Source organism: Triticum urartu, chromosome 6A, assembly GCF_056163025.1.
Source record: "Triticum urartu cultivar PI428250 chromosome 6A, HENAU_Tu73, whole genome shotgun sequence".
Lineage (NCBI taxonomy): Eukaryota > Viridiplantae > Streptophyta > Magnoliopsida > Poales > Poaceae > Triticum > Triticum urartu.
In genome coordinates, this window is record NC_141878.1 from 345,372,955 (window position 1) to 345,383,221 (window position 10,267).

Sequence of the window (10,267 nt, forward strand, 5' to 3'; positions counted from 1 at the left end):
ATGGAAATCTCAGTAGGAATCTTTTTGGTGGTACAATTTCTGGAATTTTGTCCTCAATTATACACTATATTTTTATTTGAATGACATTCCTAAGAGAACCTTATTGTTATCATATAAACACAACATCACCTTTTAGTCTGGGGAATAGTGTTATCTTGAAGGGCCTGAGGCTGAACTTTATTTAAACATTGAAGAATTTACATATCAGCTCTAAGAAAACAGAGCTAGAATTTACAGGGTCAGCTCTTAAGAAAAACAGAACTATAACTCTATACATGGCCTCAGATAGCACACTGATTACACGACCCTCCAGGGAGAACCCTTTGTTTCTTAAGAAAAGCAGAATGGTGCCCCATGCTGAATTATGCTCGCTGGCATGTACCAATTGCTATAGTAGTGTAGATGGTAGAAAATGAGCATATAGTTCATTTCTTCTTAAATTTTTTTCCAGACCAACACTTCAATTCAATTTTGTTGCAGAAGAACAGTTTGATCTAAAAACACAAAGCATGCCTAGGAGCTCACTGAATAGGGGGTGCTGTATCTAGATGAGGTGGCAACAACTGGAAATAAAATGGACCGTGTGGTACAATAGAAGCTTAGTGAATCATTACTGTCGTAATAAAGGAGCTACATAATTCTCATATATAGGTCAGAATGTTACAGAAATAAGATACTCCCTCCGTCCCACAATATAAGAGCGTTTTTGACACTAGTAGTAGATTTGAAGGAAATGTAAGACATTTGACTGAACCAAACACAGATCTTCTCCCATGAGATGGATTGATAAATTGCTTAAATTAGAATTTAAGAGGGTTGAATCAAATACTGGAAGAACTGATGATAGAGAGACTAATCCCATAAAGCCTATATGCACATGGAAAGAAGTATGCTTTCTCAAAATTATCTACATCCAGATCATGGTTATCAAAAAATTGCAGTAGTCCAGACTGCAATATAGCAATTCAATCTGCATACCCTCCAAGAACTAATTACATGTACTACTTGCCAGAATAGAGCTCTGTAGGATTAGGAATCAAGGTTCTGGAGATGGACATCTGGTCGAAGCCCGACTGATTTGCTCTGTGCCTTTGAGAGCTGTTGAACAGCAACATCGGATGGAAGAGTAGCCTCCGGAAGTCACACGTTCCAATTCAAATAGGAACAAAACATTATTCCTGGGATAAGCTCGCAGAAAGAATTTGGAAGCAAAATCGTATTTCCTTTACTCGCTAATTTTGGTCCACACAAGAGAACAATTAAACCAATATACTGTATTTTTTTTTCTGTTCTACTTTACCAGGCCTTCATTGGCATGTCTACATGAACCAACAAGAAGCACATCTGAAAACAGGCTGCTAGTGCTTGTTTGCTAAAGAAATGTTAAGCATGATTGAGGAACAAAATCACCTTTTTCATTGCTATAAACCTGAATTTTAGAGCGTGGAATAGTTGCCCACTCCGCCATGCCCCGCTGCAGTCGGCGAGTCACCTCCTCTACGCCTGCCCGTTGGTGGTTGATTTTGGGGCCACGTTGGGGTTCCAGCCACCTTCCGTGGCCTCTGTTCACAATCTGCCAGATGTCGCTCACCTTGCCATCGATATTCTTCCGGCTCTGTTGCTGCTGCATTTGGAGGCATCGAAACAACGTCGTGTTCCTAAGAAAATGGAGAGTATTCCTAAGAAAATCTAATTACAGATAGGAAAAGGAAGATTGCTACACAGCTTCACAAAAGGAAGACTAAGAAGAATCAACCATATGAAGGTAAGTTATATCTTTTGTGTTCCATGGCAGAGTTCGACATTTTTAGACCAACTTCAATTCAGAATGGAAAGGCCATGGCACCCACCGAAGCCATCCATGTGCTGCCCAAATAGACAAATAATTATGAAGCAACATTTTGGAACTATTGACTCAATTATAGCTATCGGCATACTGCCGGGGTGAAAAATGGAAATGATCAATAGCAGACTGGATAAGCTATCAGCGTACTGCCAGGATGAAAAATAGAAATGATCAATAGCAGACTGGATAAGTAATGTATGCAAAGGCATGCATATAACCATGTAGATGAATCAATATTAAACGGGACGAAAAAGAAAAGCATGTCAATGGCACTATGCCATTGTTACAAATGTATCAAGTCACAGAGTAGAAATTGATCATACTTGAATGGACAGCTTTGCAAGATAGGAAAATGGAATGAAGATGAACAAAATCAATTCCTTACAGTATACATGAATCTAATGTAAAGATGATATGTTGATCTTCCATATAAAATCCATGGTTACGGTTTGTTTCAATAAATGTGCCAACTTAGATGGTAAATTTGCAAGCTTCGACGGAATGTAGAAACTTGGCAGATATGATTTTGTTTCAATGACAAAAGGCTGATGTATGTGTTAAATTTTCATAGCAACTAGCCGCATGATAAGAAAGAAGAAGAAATAATCATTATCTCATGATAGGTCAGAAATTATGCCTTGGAGACATGCAGAAGAAGAGCGAAGCTATTTTTTTAATTTGTGCATGATAATTTGCATAGCTATTCATCCTACATGCCAGCGTTGTATTGAAGTGAAGGAGCATCATTAGAATAGGAAACTTGGGCGACAAATCAAGCAAACACTTCTAACTGGACGTGAAAAATGTGTACCTCACAAGCATGCTGAATGTATCCCTGAATAAAATAGAAAGTATTCATCTGACTAGTAAGCCCATAACATCGATTTGTTGGCAGGATTTCCTTATCAAAATTTGATGTTGGGACATGAATTTCTGAAACAAACAACTGCAAGTGCTAGGTTTGGCAACCACAAAATCCCGAATGGAAAACAGTAACAAAACCTGAACCAAAAAAAGCCTAGCTGGACTCAGGATTTAGCTCGCCACTGTACCCTGACGTTGAAGCCCACTGGTGTGCTCCGCGCACCATATAACCACCCGCAGTAGTGCCGAGGCCGGCCGGCGCTTGCTGATGCCACCTGTCGAGCCGGCCGCAGGCGCCCAAAGCTTCAAACCTTTGGGTAAAAGGAAAACAGTCTTAGAAATTGTCCTAGAAAGGAACAGCTTAAAGATTCACGTACACCTAAAGCCTGTACTTGTATGAGCACACAACTTGTAAACACTCCTTAATCTGAATCGCGTTATTCATTTTCTGTCAATGGCTTAATAAACTCCAAAATACAACAATGTTTGCTAACAAGAAAATTTGTTTGCTTTATACTGAATCCCAGATTTGTTGGAATTGCCGAAGGCACTAGTTGTGAATTCCAATTAGGCAACTGCATAGTCCAGCTAGCTATGCTTCATTGTAGTATCTCCAAATCAAGCTAATTTCCTAGCGCACATGACCATCTCCTGAAGTGACTGATGCAACCAACTTTGATATAATAAACTCAATAGCAGTCGAACCCCAATCCTAACCAACTAGAACAATAATTTTCCCGCCTGCGCACCATTGTCTTGTCTCCAAGTCCCTTGCATACATCTTCTTCTGCTCCTAGATTTCTTGGCAGAATTTCAATTATTGGTTTGCCTAATAAATTCAAAAAACATAAAGCTAGCATCACCAATACAAATCATATCTTAAGAATAGCATACAACAAAAATCCTCGCAAGGTGAATATTCTTATAGTGAAGAAATATTGCTCGTATGTATGTGCAAATTTCGATTAACACAAATTTACAGATAATTAGCATTGTCAGCTAGGTACAGGCTGATTCTTTATGTAAATCACCACTAACATTCAATTAAGTCAGAACCATCATTTTTTTTACTTCAGGATTAAAATTCGTGAAATTTAGACAAAAGCAAAATCAGAGAGAGGACCACATGTCCCGTGAAAACAAAAGTTGACCTCAGCTAGATCGAAGTCTGATACTCTGCTGTTGTTCCTTTTTCTCCGCAGCCTTAAGCTCCTCCTCTTCTTCTATGTCATCGACACGCCCTTCATCTCCTCCGCTATGATATCCATCTCCACCACCAGGAGCCCTTCTCCAGAATTACCTCCATCACCCGAGCTTCTCATTTTCCTTTCCTTTCTTGGTCTTCTTCCTCTTTCCCCACACCGTTCCCAAAAACCAATAACCCTAACCCCAGAAATTCAGAAGTTTATGGAGGAGGATAGGGGAAGAATAGGAGGAGGCTGGTCTTACTGGCGATAATACCGTCGACGCTGGAGAGGGACGCCGGAGAACGCCGTTGTCCTGCCGAGCTCGCCCGGATCTTGCACCGCCCACGGCGCCTCCGAGTTGCTACCGCATGAGAGAGGAAAGGGAACTACTCCACACGCGAGAGAGGTAGTCCTCGCCGCCGGGTCGTCCGTCCGGTGCCGTCGCTGCCGCTGCCTCCGCCGCAATGACGAGATGTGAAGCATCGGGGCCGGAGGGAGAGAGGAACGAACCGGGGGAGTGGGCTAGTTTTTTTTTTCCTTTTGACATCTGGGGGGTGGGCGACCAGCTAACGTTTGTGTTGAAGTAAAATTACATTGGCTGACCGTTCAGTTAAATGTACACCATCGCTCGGTCGATCGACCCGGTTGAAGAATTACTTATTCTTCAGCCAGGGTCACCAAAAGACAAGGTGGTAAGAGCATTTCATTAGTTAACACATTTCACTAGTTAACACATAATTCCAGAAATAATGCATCATCTTCTCTTGGTTTTCACAGTCTTGTATGTAGCAATCGGCAAGGTGGTAAGAGCAAGTATAATAAGATAATGTAAGTGGGTTATAAGAATTTAAATAATGTATTCTTGTTGAGTTGGAGGAGAGAGAAAATAAACGGGCTGTAGATTAACAGCCAGCTGCGGCAATGCTCCTAGAAACTTTGTGAGAGTGTAAGGTGAGTCATAGTAGTATATATTTACAGCTAACTATTATATGTCTTGCCTATAAAATTGACTATAGATGACATAACAACAACATATAGCCAACATCCGGCTATACTATTAACCATTCCCTAAGAGTCGCCATAGTGCATTAATGTGACGTTTCCAATTCAATTGTACACTAATCATACATGCAAGCGTGTACGATCAAGATCAGGGACTCACGAAAAGATATCACAACACAACTCTAAAAATAAATAAGTCATACAAGCATCATAATACAAGTCAGGGGCCTCGAGGGCTCGAATACAAGTGCTCGATCATAGACGAGTCAGCAGAAGCAACACTATCTGAGTACAGACATAAGTTAAACAAGTTTGCCTTGAGAAGGCTAGCACAAAAAATAGCAACGATCGAAAAGGCAAGGCCTCCTGCCTGGGACCTCCTAACTACTCCTCGAAGCCGAACTCGACGTAGAAACATCCTCGGGATCCTCTGGCTCCTGGACTTCATCATCTGGTTGCATCATCCGAGAAGAAGGAAAAAATGGGGTAAAGGGGAAGCAAAGCAACCGTGAGTACTCATCGAAAGTAGTCGCAAGCAAGGATCTACACTACATATGCATTGGTATCAATGAAATGGGTAGTATCCGTGGACTGAACTGCAGAATGCCAAAATAAGAGGATAGCTAGTCCTATCGAAGACTACGCTTCTGGCAGCCTCCATCTTGAAGCAGATAGAAGAGAGTAGCTGGTAAGTTCACCAAGTATCATCGCATAGCATAATCCTACCCGGCGATCCTCTCCGCGTCGCCCTGTGAGAGAGCGATCACTGGGTTGTATCTGGCACTTGAAAGGGTGTGTTTTATTAAGTATCCGATTCTAGTTGTCATAAGGTCGGGGTACAACTCCGGGTCATCTTTTTACCGAGGGACACGACTATTCGAATAGATAAACTTCCCTGCAGGGGTGCACCACATTACCCAACACGCTCGATCCCTCTGGTCGGACACACTTTCTTGGTTCATGCCCGGCTCGGAAGATCAACACGGCGCAGCCCTACCTAGGCACAACAGAGAGGTCGGCACGCCGGTCAAAATCCTAAGCGCGGGTCTGGGCCCATCGCCCGTTGCACACCTGCACGTTGCGAGTGCGGCCGGAAGCAGACCTAGACTCCCTAATACAAGAGCAGGCGTTCCAGTCCAATCCGGCATGCGCCGCTCAGTCGCTGACGTCGAGAAGGCTTCGACTGATACCACGATGTCGAGTGCCCATAACTGTTCCCACGTAGTTGGTTAGTGCGTATAGGCTCGTAGCCAGACTCAGATCAAATACCAAGATCCCGTTAAGCATGTTAATTGATGTAACCGCGGACGCCGACTAGGGGTCAGGCCCACCTCCCTCCTAGGCGGTCTCAACCTGCCATGTCGCTCCGCCACAAAGATCCACCCAGAGGGTCGTCGGGACAAATGTCCTTTTAGCCCCCAATCCGTGAATCACTCACGGGTACTCTACGAGCCGACCTGACTTTAGTCACCACATGTATCATATATTACGTATATAAGAGTATATACCCGTGATCGCCTCCCGAGTGATCATGTCCTGATAGTATAGCATGGCAGACAAACAAGAATGTAGGGCCACTAATGATAAACTAGCATCCTATACTAAGCATTTAGGATTACAGGTAAAGGTAACAACAGAAGTAGCAAAGACAGGCTATGCAGCAGAATATGATTAACTGAAAGCAGTAACATGCTTCAGTACTCTAATGCAAGTAGTAGATAGAAGGAATAGGCGATATCAGGTTGATCAAGGGGGGGGCTTGCCTGGAAGCTCGACAGAGAAGGATGGGTCGTCAACACCGTAGTCGTACTGGGTAGAAGCGGCGTCGGTCTCGGTGTCTAACGAGAGAAGAGAGGGGAGAAACAATAAATATAATGCAAACATATGCATGACGATGCATGACATGCCAATGAGCGGTGCTAGGTGTGCCCTAACGCGACAGTAGGTGATATCGACAAAGGGGGGGACATCCGGGAAAGTATTCCCAGTGTTTGACGTTTTTGGACAGATGAACATGAGGTGGATTGTTGCATGTTCGCTATTCTAGAGACGTGTGGCGGATGAACGGACTGCATATTCGGATTCGTCTCGTCGTTCTGAGCAACTTTCATGTACAAAGTATTTTCATCCGAATTGCGGATTATTTTATACAGATTTAATCATTTTCAGGAATTAACAGATCTAATTTAAATGAAATTTAGGTTTACTGCATCAGCATGATGTCAGCAGTCAACAGTGCATTTGACTTGGTCAAACTCACATGCGGGACCCACTGTAATAGTCACAATTTAATTAAAGTGCGATTTAACAACTAACCTAGTTAATTAGGTCAAATTAAGCAAGGTTAATTAATTAAACTAATTATAGTACTAATTAATCAATTAATTCAATTCATTATTTCCTTTTATTTTTATTTTCCATTTTTGTTTTCTTTCTCTACTATTTTCCTTTTATTTGATTTACAGGGGGAGGGCCCCACTCGTAAGTGGCTCAGGCCACCTCCCTCTTGTGCACGAACGTGCAGAGGGGAGGGGCAGTGTAACACCCCGAGACCGATGTATCAGGTGTCCTCCAGTTATTCGCTGTTGTTGCCTTGTCATTGCTTGCGTGTCATGCATGTCATATCATGTCATTATATGCATTTCATTTGCATACATGTTTGTCTCATACATTCGAGCTTTTTCCCCGTTGTCCGTTTTGCATTCCGGCGCTCCTATGTCCTCCGGTGATCCTTTCTACCTCTTTTCGTGTGCGGGTGTTAAACGTTTTCGGATTGGACCGATACTTGTCATGCGGCCTTGGTTTACTACCGGTAGACCGCCTGTCAAGTTTCGTGCCATTTGGACTTTGTTTGATACTCCAACGGTTAACCGAGGGACCGAAAAAGCCTCGTGTGTGTTGCAGCCCAACACCCTTCCAATTTGGCCCCAAAACCCACCAAAAACCCCTCCATCGTCTAGAGCGTTCGATCACGATCGCGTGGCCGAAAACCGCACTCCATTTGGAGCTTCCTAACTCCCTCTACCTCTATTTAAAGCCCCCCCCCCGAAATTTTCGGGCAAACCCTAGCAAAATCCCCTCCTCGCGCGCCGGACAAAATACTCACCGACGGACGTGTCCGTTTCGTTCCGCCGGCGCCACGTGTCGCTACGGGGTTCGCCAGCCCGGGAGCCCGTGCCCGGCCCCCGCGGCCCGCCTAGCGCCGCGCCGCCCCATCGCGCGTGCCGCCGCCCTCGTCCTCCCCGCGCGCCACCCGAGCCGCCCCGTTCCGGCCGCTGCACCACCGCTGGCGGCGAGCTCCGCCACCGAGCCGCCCCGCTCCGGCGCCTAGCGTCGCGCCGCCCGGAGACCGCTGCCGTCCACCGCCTCCTCCTCGATGCTGCCATTGACTCCGGCGACCTCATGCTGCTACAGTGGATCTGGATCTGAAACTTCTCACGGTTGACTTTTTTCTTCCCGAAACCCTAGATTTTTGCAATCTTTGGCATGCCATAAATCTGCATCCGTAGCTCCGATTCATGCGTGTAGCATATCAAAATGTTCTTCTCGACGAGTACATCATTTTATCTCATTGCATCATTTTCATTTGAGCTCATCTTGATGCCCGAAATGCTGTTGGAAGAGGGCTATGTGAGAAATATGTCAGATCTGTTTCAGCAAATGGCCTTTTGTCATTTTGGCCATGATTAATGTGTGCATGCTATGATCCTGAGCTCTACATGTGTTTTGTAGAATGCCATGCCATCTTTACAGGGGTGTATGCCATGTATTTTTTTGATCTTTGTGGTGACTAGCACAAGCATGCAAAGTAGCCTACTCGTTGATGCTGATTTCAGGGATTTAGAATTTCACTAAGTCCTTGTCCTGATATTGTTTTTATGCCATATGTTCATGTTGTTTCCTACTGATCCGTGCCTCTTTTGAGGATGATAAGTAAGGATGTTTTGTTAACATTGTGGTGCTCTACCCATCCATGTCTTTGTTTGCAATTATGGAGCACCCTAGCTTGAGTCAATCAAGCTCTACTTTTGCTATAAAATGATCCTGGCAGACTGTTGACATGTTTAGCGATTTTGCCGAGGATGTTGCTATTGATCTGTGCATGCTATGTTGTTTTTCTTGCCATGTCTAGCTTCTATGCCATGTCTATTTGATGGGTGTATGCTTAGTTTGTCATGCCATGCTCTATAGTGAGTGCATCGAGCTCATAAACATGCCTACTTGTTAATCTGTTTTGCATGCTCCAGTTTTTCACTAAGTCTGAATCTGTTTATGTTTTTGCTATGTTCACATGCTTGCAAATGTATTTTCTGATCCCTTTTGGCTCATGGCCACTAAGGGACTTTTGTTATATGTTTAGAGGAGCTTCATGCCATGCCTTGCTTTGCCATGATATGTTCCTGTAGCATGTAGTTATCGTGCTCTAAACATTGCTTCCTGATGATAAATTCCTGACATGCTGTTAATTTCACTAATTCTGAAACCTGTTATCTTTTGCACTTTTGCCATGCTTGTTTGAACCTGTTAATGAGTGAATTAGCCATAGCTCAGTGTTCATATTTTGTCAAGCATCATGAGTGTATCAATGCCATGTATTTTGTTGCCATGTTTGAGTGCTGTAGCATGTTGTTCTTGATGCATTTAGATGGTCTCGTGCTGATTATCGCAGACCGGCGCCATATTTGTTTTGCTTGTCATTTTCAAACCGTGCATCCGATTCCGGTGATCTTTATATCGATTTCAACCGAAATCAACTCCACTTTCCAGTGGCACTCTTGATTTTCCAAGTTGAGGCCAGGTTCAATCATTCCTTTTCAAATCATGCATATGCATCGCATACCGCATCCCGCATATCATGCCATGTTCATGTGTTGGTTGTTTACTATGTTGTGTGCTTCTTTCTGGTGTTGCTTCTTCGGGTTGGTTCCGATAACGTCGCGTTGTGAGGAACCGTTCGGCTACGTCCATTTGTCTTCTTCATGTACTCGTTCTTCTTCCTTGCGGGATTTCAGGCAAGATGACCATACCCTCGAAATCACTTCTATCTTTGCTTGCTAATTGCTCGCTCTTTTGCTATGCCTATGCTGCGATTCCTACCACTTGCTTATTATGCCTCCCATATTGTTAAGCCAAGCCTCTAACCCACCTTTTCCTAGCAAACTGTTGTTTGGCTATGTTACCGCTTTGCCCAGCCCCTCTTATAGCGTTGTTAGTTGCAAGTGAAGATTGGAGCTTGTTCCATGTTTGGAACATGGTTATTTTGTTGGGATATCACAATATCTCTTATTTAATTAATGCATCTATATACTTGGTAAAGGGTGGATGGCTTGGCCTTATGCCTGGTGTTTTGTTCCACTCTTGCCGCCCT

At 43.8% G+C, this 10,267-nt stretch overlaps 1 long non-coding RNA gene across 4 annotated transcripts; it reads right to left on the minus strand.

Annotated features, from left to right (window-relative positions):
• Window positions 1-1,199: 1,199 nt before the first annotated feature.
• On the minus strand, window positions 1,200-4,654 carry LOC125512784 (uncharacterized). Of its 4 annotated transcripts, none has more exons than XR_015608198.1 (3): window positions 4,160-4,484; window positions 1,757-3,021; window positions 1,200-1,658 (listed from the first exon to the last, which is right to left on the minus strand). It is a non-coding gene; the product is annotated as an uncharacterized LOC125512784 (long non-coding RNA). The 4 variants fall into 4 exon arrangements; XR_015608200.1 differs by having other exon boundaries at window positions 1,200-1,866; window positions 2,658-3,021; window positions 4,160-4,481; XR_015608197.1 differs by having other exon boundaries at window positions 2,899-3,021; window positions 4,160-4,476.
• Window positions 4,655-10,267: the final 5,613 nt, after the last annotated feature.